This window comes from Ambystoma mexicanum, chromosome 1q, assembly GCF_040938575.1.
Source record: "Ambystoma mexicanum isolate Mex_15411 chromosome 1q, UKY_AmexF1_1, whole genome shotgun sequence".
Taxonomy (NCBI): domain Eukaryota; kingdom Metazoa; phylum Chordata; class Amphibia; order Caudata; family Ambystomatidae; genus Ambystoma; species Ambystoma mexicanum.
The window spans coordinates 1542016540-1542033521 of NC_090922.1; the positions used below are offsets into that span (position 1 = coordinate 1542016540).

At 44.5% G+C, this 16982-nt stretch overlaps 1 protein-coding gene across 2 annotated transcripts in view; it reads right to left on the reverse strand.

Annotated features, from left to right (window-relative positions):
• LOC138551536 (zinc finger protein 658B-like) overlaps window positions 1-16982 on the reverse strand; it is a 145557-nt gene that overhangs the window by 16084 nt on the left and 112491 nt on the right. The gene's annotated exons all lie outside the window — the stretch shown is intronic.

Here is a 16982-nt window from a genome sequence, read left to right on the forward strand (position 1 = left end):
CCAGCTTTGTTTTCCATAATGTGATGTCTGATATGGCCACAGGTTTAAAGGGAGGACCCTGGAGCAATGTTCCCTCTAATTATTTTTCTCTATGTGCGGAACCGGTTGGCTGTTGTGCGCACATTATTTTCCATGTGCCCAACTGACTAATGAGGTAATCCACGTTGTGAGCTACCGTCGCAGAAGAGAGTTTGGAAAGGAATTTCCTCTTCCCAGCCATTGCAATTCTTTGAATATCTTACAACAATTTTTTCAAACAGATGGGCTAAAATAAAATATGTCATATGTGATTATACTGAAAACTCATCAACCAGTCCAACACATCAATATCTGCCACAGTACCTTGCAACCGTACTTCTGCGCAGAGAACAATTTCGTCCTCATTACGAGTTGGGCAGTAAGTGGTAAAGTTGGCGGTAACTCCTTTACCGACAACTTTACCACTATGCCAAATTACGATTGCAGGCCTGGAATGGAAGATTTGTCGCAAGCAATATCCTGGAGGTAAATCCTCCAACTCAACGCCAAAATTGTTGGAATTTCTGCTGGGGTAATTCCGACAAATAGCCACATTGAGTCCAATTGACTCAGTATGAATGGCGAATTACACCGCCACCACCAGTTGTAATCTGGTGGAAATTCCTCCGGACCAAGTGGTTGTAATAGTAATTAGTTTGGGTGGTATTCTGGCAGATTTATGCGAGCATATCAACCCAAGTCTTAATGAGGCCCTGTATGTTTTAAGCCACTGGAAAATCACTTGTTTGTATTACAAAACAGAAATATCTCTTATTTGTGTTCCCAGATATCTTGCGCAAACAATATTTATTTTTAAAGAAATGTTTCTTTGTATTCGGATTTTATTTTTTTTTAAAGGGAATTTTATTCTTGATGCTAAAATCTCATGGTCAGCCGACACGTGTTTCGACCCAGGGGTCTTTGTCAAGGCTGGTGCGTTATTGTTCATTGACCGTTAGGTAGGTTGGCTCTTGGTGGTGGGTTGGGGTAGGTGGGTTCCACTCCTTGAATAGGCTGGCTAAGCCTGTTACTGCTGCAAACAATGTCCCTGGCATTTGTGGCCCTCAAATATCTCTTGTCATAACTGATTTGGCTGTGAAGAAACTCAGACAGAATACATTTGCCGAAGGATTAATGGCAATTAAAAGCAATGTGTCAAAACCATGCTTGAAGGAGTTCAAGTGCCACTTTAATGAAGTAATTCAAGTGCCAGGAGAACATGCTTCTAACAATTTTTGCAAGGATGATAATTGCATCAGAATAACTGCACCTTAGAATATGATGATGCAAAATTCCTGTGCCTCTGCTTAGTATCCACATTACGTTTCCTGTGGGTAGTGATAACACCAGCCTTGGAGCAAAGAGACATATGCACCATGCATTTTTACTCCCTAAAAAGTAAAATGTGCCTAACAAAAACGAGAAACAATGAACATATCATTGCTCCAACCCACAAAGCTCCAGTGACCAGTAGAGCAGTGGCACAGGAAGGAAGGAACTCTAATTATATTAATGCCCAAATTCAAAAGGAATTTTATGGGGAAAGAACATCTTTTAATAAGCAGAAAGTGTCCTTATTGTCAAAGCTAATTACTTATTTACCCCCTGAAAAATCATTTGACTCCAAGTAGGGAGCAGAATCTCATTAGAGCCCTGCTTGGACTGCTGACATAGGGAGTGAAATGACAGGGCACATAATAAAGTGTATAGTTTGGCACACCCTTTCGCACAAGAGCCTTACTGAGCTTTATTATGGAGCCCTGTTGAAGAAAATCACACATATATTCCTTTTAAGTTAATTGCCTCAATTCATCTGAGATACAAACGATTTAGTGCCTTCTTCTATAAATATGGACCCCTCTACTGTAATTCTTTGTGATCAGTTAAATAAGATGCAGGGAGATGCTAGAGACTGCACACACAAACCACATGGCTATATTGAAAAGCCCTCAGCAGTTGAGCATAGTTGAAAAAAAAAGAAGGTGCTGTTGTCTAGATGGGTACTAGAATTTCCTATCCTTTAGCAAACACGCAATACATTGCCTTCAGTGTACTGCCGAAACGTCTGACTTGGTCTTTGAAATTTGCTGCTTTGTTCATCACCTGCAAGGAGTGATACTTCCACCCATACCCGTCCCCGGCCCCTGTGCTTGCCTCCAATACTAGTTGATAGAACACTGTAAAAAGCGAGTGATTGTAGCAGTAAACACCCACTGTGGTATTTGCAGACGCACAAGCCTTTGCAAGCAAGGCATATTTAAAAGCCTCAACATATGATGTGCATTTTAAGAATGTCATGACTCTGCATGTACACAATTTTTTTGCAGGGCATACAGATTTTTTTTATAACATACCCAACCCGTATGTCATTTTTTAGGATTACACAAGAGCTCAGTGAAACTGTTTTTGTATAGAAGCAAGTTACCATAAAATGTGTGATGGTCTATGCCCAAAGGAACTCTGAACACTTGGAAATGATGCAGATTGTGTGAAAAGCATTCTCCTGTCTGAATATCGTGTGCCCTGATACTATGGACGAGTAATTCCAGGCGTAGTCCATACCCATTATCCCTTGTAGTCTAAGTAAATGATATTGCAATTTTGCTCTTTACTTATAGGGTAATGTTAGTAATGCTAAAGTAGGAGACGCTAAGCATCACATTTGTCTTTTCAAAATCTTTAGAGGGCAAATTAATATTGAGTTTCATAATGCGTTAACTTACAAGGGGGCCACCTCAAAGCACTTGCGTGACATACGTACAAGGAAGAAGAAGTATGGGATTTGGTTACGCATCCGAGTAGCCTGCTTACGTACTGTCAGTATCCGGTATTTGAGCTGGCAGTTCGATTATATAGTGCGGGTGACGCTTCTGGTAAGGCACAATGAGAAGCAGAAATTCTGGCGCGTGAACGTTATTCATGTTACAGCAAACATAAAACAAGTGGCTGTGGGTACAGGTCTGCTAACCTTTCGCAGAGCCAAGAGAGGAAGAGTCAAGGTTGTCTGGTAGTATCTTAATGTACTCTCAGGCAGAAGTTAGAGTCACAAGGTAAACGTGTGGTAGAGTCAGGTATAGGAGTCATGGGTGGGGAGGGACCATTTGTGGTTAATGCGTGCAGGCATATCTTGGTTAGATTCTTCTTTTCATGGAGCCAGTTTTTCATATTAGTTATTAACCTCTTGTGTTGTATTTTGCTGTTAGGGATTTTAGGTGCATAGTAGTGTAATGCAAATTAGCAGAATATCAAGACTAGTTGCTTATATTAAGAGAAAGAAAAGGTCAGGTAATTGTTGTGGCTTGTGTCTTATTAATTCTTTTTGAATAGGTGAGAATTGTCTGTGTGCACTGCTAAAAATCTTCTGAGCGGCACCCAGAAGAAAGCTGGGCAAGCGCACATGTGCACAGCTTAGAGGGAACATTGCCCTGGAGAATTCTTAGCATTAGTTTAGGTCCTGGGGGACAAGTGGTCTGACAGCAGGGCAGGAAATGACAAAGCTTCTGGGAAACCTTGCCAAACGACCCTGCTCCAAAGGTCACCCTCAATGCTCTGATGGCTTCCCACAGAGCTATGAGGTAAGAGTGTGCCTAGCTCCAGTTGAAACTCCTCCTAAAGGAATTGGATGATCCTCATGAATTCACATTCCTGAAGAAGGAGATCATTTCTGCTGCATCATGCTGAGAAGGCTCTCTAATGGCTCAAGTGAGGCTGCATGTTATATGGGTGGTTCTCATAAATCCACGTTCCTGAGGAAGGAGATCATTTCTGCTGCATCATGCCGAGAAGGCTCTCTAATGGCTCGAGTGAGGCTGTATGCTGTACAGGTGATCCTCGAATCCACGTTCCTGAGGAAGGATATAATTTCTGCCGCATCATGCTGAGAAGGCTCTCTAATGGCTCAAGTGAGGCTGTATGCTGTACAGGTGATTCTCGAATCCACGTTCCTGAGGAAGGAGATCATTTCTGCTACATCATGCTGAGAAGGCTCTCTAATGGCTCGAGTGAGGCTGTATGTTATATGGGTGGTTCTCATAAATCCACGTTCCTGAGGAAGGAGATCATTTCTGCTGCATCATGCCGAGAAGGCTCTCTAATGGCTCGAGTGAGGCTGTATGCTATACGGGTGATTCTCATAAATCCACGTTCCTGAGGAAGGAGATCATTTCTGCTACATCGTGCTGAGAAGGCTCTCTAATGGCTCGAGTGAGGCTGTATGCTGTATAGGTGATCCTCGAATACACGTTCCTGAGGAAGGAGATAATTTCTGCTGCATCATGCTGAGAAGGCTCTCTAATGGCTCGAGTGAGGCTGTATGCTATACAGGTGATTCTCATAAATCCACGTTCCTGAGGAAGGAGATCATTTCTGCTGCATCATGCCGAGAAGGCTCTCTAATGGCTCGAGTGAGTCTGTATGCTATACGGGTGATTCACGTAAATCCACGTTCCTGAGGAAGGAGATAATTTCTGCCGCATCGTGCTGAGAAGGCTCTCTAATGGCTCAAGTGAGGCTGTATGCTATACAGGTGATTCTCATAAATCCACGCTCCTGAGGAAGGAGATCATTTCTGCTGCATCATGCCGAGAAGGCTCTCTAATGGCTCGAGTGAGTCTGTATGCTATACGGGTGATTCACGTAAATCCACGTTCCTGAGGAAGGAGATAATTTCTGCCGCATCGTGCTAAGAAGGCTCTCTAATAGCTCAAGTGAGGTTGTATGCTATACAGGTGATTCTGTAATAATTAGTAATCAAGCCCAATACATGTAACAATAAACAGTCATTCACCTCGAAGACATTTTCCACTAACCTGATCAGATGACACTGCAGGATAGATGATAGTGATAAGTTCACCTGATTCTCTCTTCACTACCCCACAGGTTCAAAGGCTAGAAGGTGAAGAGACTACCAAGGAAACCCTCTGGGGAAGAAAACCCTGATGGTGTGGGCGATTGTAGGGTTCTTTCTGCTTGGAGACTTTGCGCTGGTTCCCACATGGTGCAAATGGCTGATGTCGGGCGGTGAGAAGAGTTTCAAGGTGAGGTGCTGGTCTTTCCCTTCTTACTAATAGAGTAGAAAGAGAACTTTAAAAGAAGTTCGGTCATACACAAAGAGTAAGAAATGGAAGAGATAAAGAAATGGAAGAGAAATCCAGATTGTACCTTTCCTGTGAAGAGAGGAAAAAGTTAGGTGCTCTTCTCTTCAGCGAAATATGGTACTAAATGGGAAGCTGTGCTGACGACAGAAGAAGACGTGTCACTGTGCCTGAATCAAAATAAGAGAATCCAGGATCCTATGCAGCATGCTGGGACCCACTCATAAAGGATATGGGCCTCATTAGGGGTTGGGCGGTCCGGAATTAACAGTGGCGGTACACCCTCCGCCACTGTTAATTCCAGACAGCCCAATCCCGAGTCCTGCAGGCGGGAGGTGATCTTCCCGCCAGGTCTGACCTGGCGGGTTGAACACCTCCGGCCTGCAGGCGGACGTGGAAACACCAGCACCATCACAGGATGGTGCCGGTGTTTCCACTTCCCCATTCCGCCTCCATGACTCCCGGGACACCGGGGCTGTAATGCCCTGGTAATTCCGGGAGTCACGGAGGCGGAATGGTAATACGATCCGGTGGTAACCAGGCCGTTTTACCGCCGCGGTTAGCACCAGACTCGTAATGAGGCCCTAAGATTGTTACCGTAAGGATTGGATTCGGAAACTGTCCTGAAAGTAGAAGCGGTGTGGTGTGAAGACAGCGGAGTTTGTCGCGGACGCTGCGAGAAACGCTGATGAAAGAGACGGTAACACTGTAAGTAAACAGACGTCTCTGCCAAATACAGATCTAGTGATATTAATAATATAAATAAATCTTACTCGTACCAGGATTGTGTCAACAGCGGGTAAGCAGTGATAAAGGGATACGGCTGTAATTGTGAGAAGCCCTTAGATACGGCAAAGACGTACGACCATCTTTGTTGGAAAGTGCAACCATGCTCCGGGGATTGGAGCGCGTCTGAAAGCAGTAGCCCTGCTAGATGAAAGAAACAAAGAATCGAATTATAGAAGTCACACAGAACGCGAGTAGAGGTAAAGGTTTTAGCTAGATGCAGACTTACGGAGCGTTGAGTAAGCGGAGTAGCAACGCACTCGCATGTTGTTTCTGCAGCCTGATAATCCTTCCCTGACAACGGGGGCGGTGCTTCAGTGCTTCCTGGAGTCTGCACCACTAGACAGTCAGAGGAAACACAATCCTCCATCTTGGAGGACAAAATGGAGGCAATACGAGATTTGCCCATGACAGTATGCCCTCTCCAGAGTTCTCGTCCCAGGTTTATTAGGATGACAACGATGAAACTGACAAACCAAGTTCAGGGCGTGTACTGCTAAGGCTGGTTCCCATGAGCGTTCAGCGGGAGAGTAGCCTTGCCAGTCCACTAAATACTGCAACCTGCCATGATGATAACAGGAGTCACAAATTCCTTCAACCTCAAATTCAGCACCAGAAGAGGTAAATACCAGTGGAGGATGCGCCTTCATTCTCCGATGAAATCTGTCCACCATATCCCATTTTAGTTGGGAAACGTGGAAGACCGGATGAATTCTAGACCAGGAGGCTGGTAGTCTCAATCGATATGCGGCTGTTCCCACTTTCTGAAGTACTAAAAAAGGTTCAAAGTACTTGAGTGAGAGTTTTGAGGGTACAAAATGTCTAGGAAGAATCTTGGAGCCCAACCATGCCTTATCCCCAGGGGATAATACTGGCGCTGGGGTACAATGTCTGTCCGCAAATTGCTTCATGTGATTCTGAGCTTCTTGTAGTGATGAATGAGCTGTCTGATGAGTTTTGTGAATTTCCTGGATTAATGTATCAACATCAGGAAATCTGGAAGGGGAGGGTGAACCCACCGGAAAGCTAGTAGGATGAAAGTCATAGGAGCAATGAAATGGACTGGTGCCAAGAGAGCTATGTCGAGTGTTATTGTAGGCAAATTCGGCCAGTGGCAAATGTTCTGTCCAATTGCCTTGTGAGGAAGATATATCACAGCTGAGATATCCCTCTAAGGTTTGGTTCAAATGCTGGGTCTGCCCATTGGTTTGGGGATGATAAACTGAACTTAAAGCTCCCTCAATGTTAAGAGGTTTGCACACCAGTTGCCAGTATCTGGAGGTATACTGGGGTCCCCGATCCAATATAATCCTTTCTGGTAGAGTATGTACAGAGAAAATGTACTTGATAAAAAATCTTTGCCATTTGAGCTGCCATAGGAATTTTAGGAAGGGGAACGAAATGAGCCAGTTTGGTGAAGTAGTCATTAGTGACCATCAGTGTTGTACAACCTTCCTAGATTGGCAGTTCTACAATAAAGTCTGTCAAAATAATTTGCCATTGGCGATCCAAAGCTGGCATTCTTGAAAGAGGTCCCCATGGAGCTTGCCGTGGAGTTTTTGACTGAATACAAATGTCACTGGCAGATACATAGTCCTGCACATCTGTTGAAAGTCTTGGCCACCAGAAGTGTTTTTGTATTAATTCAATTGTATTGGAAATCCCTCTGTGACCTGCCATTTTGGAATAATGACACAGGACCATCACCATCTTTTGAAGTTCCAGGGTCGGAATGAATAATCTGTGTTTCAAATATCCACAACCTTCAATAAAGGTCAGTCCCAGTGCCTGAAAGGCCTGAGGATCTTTCTTCTGTAACCTTAAGGTAGCTTTGGAAACTGACTGGAGAAAACTGGATATGTCATGCACAAATCGGGCTTTAGAAAAAAGGGGTTTGGTTCTAAATTGTGACTGTCGGACTAAATCCTTTCGAGATAAGGCACAGCCTTGAGGTTAACCCTCCCTGGGATGAATGAAAAAAATGATTTCATAGGGAGAAAAGAAATGAGCCCACTGAGCCTGTCTACTATTTCTGGTTTGTGCTTATTGTAATGCCCAGAGATTATGGTGGTCAGTGCGTACCTCAATTGCGTGGGAGGCCCCCAAGAGCAGATGTCTCCAGACCTCGAAAGCTCGTTTAATAGTGAGCAGTTCTTTTTCTAGAACAGTATAATTTAGTTCTGAAGGGGATAGAGTTTTGGATAGATATGTCACTGGGCATTCCACTCCCTAATTGTTTTCTTGAAGGAGGACGGCTCCTAAAGCATGGTGGGAGGTATCTGACTCTACTATAAACCTCTTGCTTTGATCCAGTGTTATGAGTATTGGACGAGTAGTGAATTGTGTCTTAAGGGTGTCGAAGGCTCTTTGAGCTTCCATGCACCACACAAATGGCACCCCCTTTTTGAGTAAATTGGTCAGGGGAAGGATGATCTCTGAAAAATTGGGAATAAATCCCCGATAAAAATTGGCAAATCCCAAGAATCGCTGAATGTCTTTGACACAACTAGGTGATGCCCAATCCAAAATAGCGTTGACTTTGCGGGGATCCATGGAAGTTCCAAACTCAGATAAAACACATCCTAGATATGTTACTCAATCTTGGTGAAACTCGCATTTGTCGAGTTTACAAAACAAGTGGTTTTCTAGAAGGCGACTTAACACCTCCTTCACATGGAACACATGTTCTGAGTAGGATTGCGAGAAAATTAAGATATCGTCTAAGTAGACAATAACAGAATGTAAAAGGAGATCTTAGAAAATGTGATCCATGAAGCGTTGAAAGACTGCAGGAGCATTTGATAGACCAAATGGCATCACCCGGTATTCAAAGTGTCCAAAAGGGGTCACGAAATGCCGCCTTCCACTTATCACCTGGTTTGATGCGAATAAGATGATAAGCCCCTCGTAAGTCTAATTTTGAAAATATCTTCACTCCTTTAACGGCTTCGAGGATGTCGGGGATTAAAGGCATGGGGTACCTGTCTGGAATGGTGATCTTGTTCAATCCCGTAAAATCGATACATGGCCGGAGCGCTTTTGATCTCTTCTTCGGAATAAAAAATAAAGAAGCTCCTGCAGGAGATGTGGAATCTGTAATCAAACTATTATGTAGATTATTTTGAAGATATTCCTTAAGGACTTCCTTCTCTTATGCTGAAAGGATATACATACGACCAAAGGGTATGGGTTGATCGGGTATCAATTCCAGAGCACAGTCGTTCCGTCTGTGTGGAGGAATTTCAGCGTTTTTGGTGTTAGAAAAGACTCTTTGAAACCCTTGATAAGACTCTGGGATTTCTTGTATATGATTCAGAACTATAGTCTTTGGTTCATGTCCCGGAGGCAAGGACGTGGAATGAAGCCCCATCGCTCCATTGGAAAGACAGTGTTCCAGACAATGTTTGGATCCTAATAAAAAAGTACCTGAGACCAGTTAATATAGGGATTGTGGACCTGCAACCATGGTAACCCGAGGATAACTGGGTAATGAGCAGTGCGAATGATGTCCACGATCAATGTTTCCCCATGAGAGATGATATTCATCTGCAGGGGTGCAGTCTGTTCTCGAATAGGCCCAGATATGAATGGACTTCCGTCTACTGATTCTACTGGAATGGCGACAGTTTTGGATGAACATGGTACACCCTGGTTGGCGGCCCAAAGGTCATCTATAAAATTTCCAGTGGCTCCACTGTCCACCAAAGCAGGAACTCGAACCAAGTTTCCTGTCTTCCAAGTAAGAGTTACCATCACAACCACCATTGGAAATTCTATTTCTTCCGTGACCAGCGATGAGAAAGAAGTGTTTGAGGAACCACTCATTGATTCGCTAACCGTGGTTCCTCAGACGGTCGGGTGCGAGCATTTCCCTGTCTTCATGGAGGCGAAATTGGGAAAATCTGAACCACATGATCTTTTGAACCACAGTACATACAAAGACCAAGGGAGCAGTGCCTGTTGCGTTACTCGGGGGACAAGGCCCCCGGGCTGAACCAACTTGCATGGGTTCTTCTGTTGAAAGAGATTTAGGAGGAATATGAGGCGAGTCAAAAGTGGTGCGAGAGCCTCGATGTCTTTGTTTCTCCTAATGCCTTTCCTGAAGTCTGTAAACATCTGCATGACCATAGAGATCATCTTGGCTAAATTGGCTGGCCGAGGTATGCAAGAAATTTCGTCTTTCAGTTCTTCATTAAGACCCCACCGGAATAACGTTACTAGGGCATCATCTGCCCAAGCAGTGGCTCTGGCCAATTGCTTAAATCTTGTTATGTACATCTTGAAGCACTTGTGCATAGGCGCACTATGAATGCCATATCATATCCTATCATATCATAACCGGTCTTGAGTACCCTGTCAGAAATCTAGTAATTGTTCCTGGGCCGAGATCGTGATTTCTTGCCTTCCGAACTATTCACAAAGGGCTGGCAAGAATCTAAAATAGGATTATTGGTGGTGACAAGAGGTGTTGCCCATGCCAAGGTGGGGCCAGTAAGGTGTGATATCATGTGTCCGACCTTATCTCTATCACTGTGAAAGAAAGCTGCCTTAAATGCAAACTGCACTGTGCAAGCTTCTAAGAATTATTTTAATTTATACCAAGTTTCCATCATATCTTCCTCCGGGTAAAGGACCAGGGGGAAGTTCCGAACAGCTGGGAGATCTACCCATGTGTTGTCTTAATAAAGCATTCTCTTGTCTTAAAGCTTGTACTTCAGCCGTCGACGACTGAACTGCAGTGAATAATTTTTGCTGCTGTGCCTGATCCATTATTGGACTGTGTCTAAGGGTGAGAATGTCAACTAACCTGGCGTTGGTATCTGTAATAATTAGTAATCAATCCCAATACTTGTAAAAATAAAGAGTAATTCACCTTGAAGATATTTTCCACTAACCTGATCAGATGACACTGCAGGATAGATGAAAGTGATAAGTTCACCTGAATCTCTCTTCACCACCCCACAAGTTCAAAGGCTAGAAGGTGAAGAGACTACCAGGGAAACCCTCTGGGGAAGAAACCCCTGATGGTGTGGGCGATTGTAGGGTTCTTTCTGCCTGGAGACTTTGCGCTGGTTCCCACACAGTGCAAATGGCTGATGTCAGGCGCTGCCAAAGAGTTTCAAGGTGAGGTGCTGGTCTTTCCCTTCTTACTAGTAGAGTAGAAAGAGAATGGTAAAAGAAGTTTGGTCATACACAAAGGGTAAGAAATGGAAGAGAAACCCAGATTGTACCTTTCCTGTGAAGAGTGAAAAAAGTTAGGTGCTCTTCTCTTCAGCGAAATATGGTACTAAATGTGAAGCTGTGCTGACGACAGAAGAAGACGTGTCACTGTGCCTGAATCAAAATAAGAGAATCCAGGATCCTATGCAGCATGCTGGGACCCACTCATAAAGGATATAATCTGATTTTAAGAGACTAAGATTTTTACCGTAAGGATTGGATTCGGAAAGTAGAAGCAGCGTGGTGTGAAGACAACAGTGGTCGTCGCGGACACCGCGAGAAACGCTGATGAGAAAGATGGTAACACTGTAAGTAAACAGACATCTCTGCCGAATACAGATCTAGTGATATTAATATTATAAATAAATCTTACTTGTACCAGGATTGTGTCAACAGCGGTTTAGCAGTGATAAAGGGATACGGCTGTAATTGTGAGAAGCCCTTAGATACGGCAGAGGCGCACAAACGTCTTCGTTGGAAAGGACAACAATTCTCCGGGGATTGGAGCGTGTCTGAAAACAGTGGCCCTGCTAGATGAAAGAAACAAAGAATCGAATTATAGAAGTCACACAGAACGCGAGTAGAGGTAAAGGTTTTAGCTAGATGCAGACTTACGGAGCGTTGAGTAAGCGGAGTAGCAACGCACTCGCATGTTGTTTCTGCAGCCTGATAATCCTTCCCTGACAACGGGGTCGGTGCTTCAGTACTTCCTGGAGTCTGCACCACTAGGCAGTCAGAGGAAACACAATCCTCCATCTTGGAGGACAAAATGGAGGCAATACGAGATTTGCCCATGACAGATTCTCATAAATCCATGTTCCTGAGGAAGGAGATCATTTCTGCCGCATCATGCTGAGAAGGCTCTCTAATGGCTCGAGTGAGGCTGTATGCTATACGGGTGATTCTCATGAATCCACGTTCCTGAGGAAGGAGATCATTTCTGGTGCATCATGATGAGAAGGCTCTCTAATGGCGCGAGTGAGGCTGTATGCTATACAGGTGATTCTCATAAATCCATGTTCCTGAGGAAGGAGATCATTTCTGCCGCATCATGCTGAGAAGGCTCTCTAATGGCTCGAGTGAGGCTGTATGCTATACGGGTGATTCTCATGAATCCACGTTCCTGAGGAAGGAGATCATTTCTGGTGCATCATGATGAGAAGGCTCTCTAATGGCGCGAGTGAGGCTGTATGCTATACAGGTGATTCTCATAAATCCATGTTCCTGAGGAAGGAGATCATTTCTGCCGCATCATGCTGAGAAGACTCTCTAATGGCTCGAGTGAGGCTGTATGCTATACAGGTGATTCTCATAAATCCATGTTCCTGAGGAAGGAGATCATTTCTGGTGCATCATGATGAGAAGGCTCTCTAATGGCGCGAGTGAGGCTGTATGCTATACAGGTGATTCTCATGAATCCACGTTCCTGAGGAAGGAGATCATTTCTGCCGCATCATGCTGAGAAGGCTCTCTAATGGCTCGAGTGAGGCTGTATGCTATACAGGTGATTCTCATAAATCCATGTTCCTGAGGAAGGAGATCATTTCTGGTGCATCATGATGAGAAGGCTCTCTAATGGCGCGAGTGAGGCTGTATGCTATACGGGTGATTCTCATGAATCCACGTTCCTGAGGAAGGAGATCATTTCTGCCGCATCATGCTGAGAAGGCTCTCTAATGGCTCGAGTGAGGCTGTATGCTATACGGGTGATTCTCATGAATCTATGTTCCTGAGGAAGGAGATCATTTCTGGTGCATCATGCCGAGAAGGCTCTCTAATGGCTCGAGTGAGGCTGTATGCTATACAGGTGATTCTCATAAATCCATGTTCCTGAGGAAGGAGATCATTTCTGGTGCATCATGATGAGAAGGCTCTCTAATGGCGCGAGTGAGGCTGTATGCTATACAGGTGATTCTCATGAATCCACGTTCCTGAGGAAGGAGATCATTTCTGCCGCATCATGCTGAGAAGGCTCTCTAATGGCTCGAGTGAGGCTGTATGCTATACGGGTGATTCTCATGAATCCACGTTCCTGAGAAAGGAGATCATTTCTGCCGCATCATGCTGAGAAGGCTCTCTAATGGCTCGAGTGAGGCTGTATGCTATACGGGTGATTCTCATGAATCCACGTTCCTGAGGAAGGAGATCATTTCTGCCGCATCATGCCGAGAAGGCTCTCTAATGGCGCGAGTGAGGCAGGAGATCATTTCTGCCGCATCATGCTGAGAAGACTCTCTAATGGCTCGAGTGAGGCTGTATGCTATACAGGTGATTCTCATGAATCCACGTTCCTGAGGAAGGAGATCATTTCTGCCGCATCATGCTGAGAAGGCTCTCTAATGGCTCGAGTGAGGCTGTATGCTATACAGGTGATTCTCATGAATCCACGTTCCTGAGGAAGGAGATCATTTCTGCCGCATCATGCTGAGAAGGCTCTCTAATGGCTCGAGTGAGGCTGTATGCTATACAGGTGATTCTCATAAATCCATGTTCCTGAGGAAGGAGATCATTTCTGGTGCATCATGATGAGAAGGCTCTCTAATGGCGCGAGTGAGGCTGTATGCTATACAGGTGATTCTCATAAATCCATGTTCCTGAGGAAGGAGATCATTTCTGGTGCATCATGATGAGAAGGCTCTCTAATGGCGCGAGTGAGGCTGTATGCTATACAGGTGATTCTCATGAATCCACGTTCCTGAGGAAGGAGATCATTTCTGCCGCATCATGCTGAGAAGGCTCTCTAATGGCTCGAGTGAGGCTGTATGCTATACAGGTGATTCTCATAAATCCATGTTCCTGAGGAAGGAGATCATTTCTGGTGCATCATGATGAGAAGGCTCTCTAATGGCGCGAGTGAGGCTGTATGCTATACAGGTGATTCTCATGAATCCACGTTCCTGAGGAAGGAGATCATTTCTGCCGCATCATGCTGAGAAGGCTCTCTAATGGCTCGACTGAGGCTGTATGCTATACGGATGATTCTCATGAATCCATGTTCCTGAGGAAGGAGATCATTTCTGCCGCATCGTGCTGAGAAGGCTCGCTAATGGCTCGAGTGAGGCTGTATGCTGTATAGGTGATAATCATAAATACACATTCCTGAGGAAGGAGATAATTTCTGCCGCATCATGCTGAGAAGGCTCTCTAATGGCTCAAGTGAGGCTGTATGCTATACAGGTGATTCTCATAAATCCATGTTCCTGAGGAAGGAGATCATTTCTGGTGCATCATGATGAGAAGGCTCTCTAATGGCGCGAGTGAGGCTGTATGCTATACAGGTGATTCTCATAAATCCATGTTCCTGAGGAAGGAGATCATTTCTGCCGCATCGTGCTGAGAAGGCTCGCTAATGGCTCGAGTGAGGCTGTATGCTATACGGATGATTCTCATGAATCCATGTTCCTGAGGAAGGAGATCATTTCTGCCGCATCGTGCTGAGAAGGCTCGCTAATGGCTCGAGTGAGGCTGTATGCTGTATAGGTGATAATCATAAATACACATTCCTGAGGAAGGAGATAATTTCTGCCGCATCATGCTGAGAAGGCTCTCTAATGGCTCAAGTGAGGCTGTATGCTATACAGGTGATTCTCATAAATCCATGTTCCTGAGGAAGGAGATCATTTCTGGTGCATCATGATGAGAAGGCTCTCTAATGGCGCGAGTGAGGCTGTATGCTATACAGGTGATTCTCATAAATCCATGTTCCTGAGGAAGGAGATCATTTCTGCCGCATCGTGCTGAGAAGGCTCGCTAATGGCTCGAGTGAGGCTGTATGCTGTATAGGTGATAATCATAAATACACATTCCTGAGGAAGGAGATAATTTCTGCCGCATCATGCTGAGAAGGCTCTCTAATGGCTCAAGTGAGGCTGTATGTTATACAGTCGATTCTCATTAATCCACGTTCCTGAGGAAGGAGATCATTTCTGCCGCATCATGCTGAGAAGGCTCTCTAGTGGCTCGAGTGAGGCTGTATGCTATACAGGTGATTCTCATAAATCCATGTTCCTGAGGAAGGAGATAATTTCTGCTGCATCATGATGAGAAGGCTCTCTGTTTACTCCTTACTTAGCAGGACATCATTTTTATTCTTTTTGTTTTCATTAGTGAGTTCCGCGTTTGCAACCTTAGTAAACCATACATAAGAGTATTTTAGGCACTAAAGAATTAGGTAATTTTTCATTTTAATCCACTTTTAGTTTTGCAGGAGGCTCATGGCTGTCCTATTATTCACTGAGGGGCACCGTCTCCACAGAGAATGTTTTATATTTATTTTTCACAGCATGTAGCCACACTTTGTTAGTGTTTCTTGGGTATATGCCTCCGTTACCTGTGCATTTTGGACCTTCAGGTCATTTATACATCGCCTACTAGTACTAAGACTTTGGCAAATGTGTATATCTCTATTTATATATTTTCTCTCAGAGAGAAATACACTCTTTCAGAAAAATAATTAAACAATATTGTGAATGTTTGTGACAGATGAAAGAGATTATTTCACATTCTTGTCAGGGATATTGTATACTGACAGATTGTCATGTCATATTGTATGGTAGACCTTTCAATTGCACTAGATGAAGGGAAACAGAACCCCGAATCGTGTTATGCGGACAACACTAGATACAAATCATGTTTAACCTACTGTACTATTGTGGGCTGAATTATTGTCATTTGTTTGTTTTTCTTGTGGAATCAATGAATGTAAAATGTTAAATTCAAGATAATTCAAACTGTTTTGTAATCATATTTGCTGAATCTTTAGCTCACAGGTGTGCAGGGGACGCGAGTATCTGATACTTTTGGATATTCTTTCCTGTCTATAAGTCTCCCTAATGGCTCGAGTGAGGCTGTGTGCCATCTGGTCTATGTGACTCCTGGATACTGAGGGCAGTCTTGCCACAAACCTCTGCCTCAAACATTTCTCCCCATAAGTACCAGCTATTCAGGATGATACACGGGGGTGCCCTCATCAGGGAGGAGAACATGGCACTAGGATGAGAGGAGGCAGGGGAAGTAGAAGAGACAACCTCGATCTTTTGTCCCAGAATGGTACCAAGGAAATGCAGCTGACCTGGCTGGAATGATCATGTAAACCCTTCGGTTAGAACCTAGTGCAGAGAGAGAAATAATGTCAACCAGAGGCACACCATAGCAATATGCGAGGATCTTACAAATATCTGGGCCTAATGTCGGGTCTTGAGACACAGGGAACACCATGCTTAGTGTGTCCACCACTTCATGGCCCAATCCTTTGATATGTGAGGCTGTCGGAGAGAAAAGATTCCTCTCTGCCTAGAGCCGCATGGTATATGGAAGTCTATGCAATGCAATGGATGAGAATGCATGCCTCTCTGCCAGTTCTAATAGGCCATAGCTGACATGCTGAGCTGGCGTATGTGTAAAGCTGCCCCCTGGATCCTGGGAGTTAATCGTTTAAATGCCCTGACAATGGACTCAAGTTCATTCCAGTTCAAATACTTGCTGGATTCCTGCGATGTTCATCAACCCTCAGAGATCATCAGGTTAAAGAGCTTGCATCCATGCTGGATTCCAGGGATGTTCATCGATCCTCAGAGGTCATCAGCTCAGAGAGCTTGCATCGTTGCAGGACTCCTGGGATGTCCATCAACCCTCAGGGATCATCATCTTAGAGAGCTTGCATCCATGCTGGATTCCTTGGATGTTCATTTACCCTCACAAGTAATCAGCTTAGAGAGCTTGCATCGTTGAAGGACTCCTGGGATGTCCATCAACCCTCAGGGATCATCATTTTAGAGAGCTTGCATCCATGCTGGATTCCTTGGATGTTCATTGACCCTCAGAAGTAATCAGCTTAGGGAGCTTGCATCGTTGCAGGACTCCTGG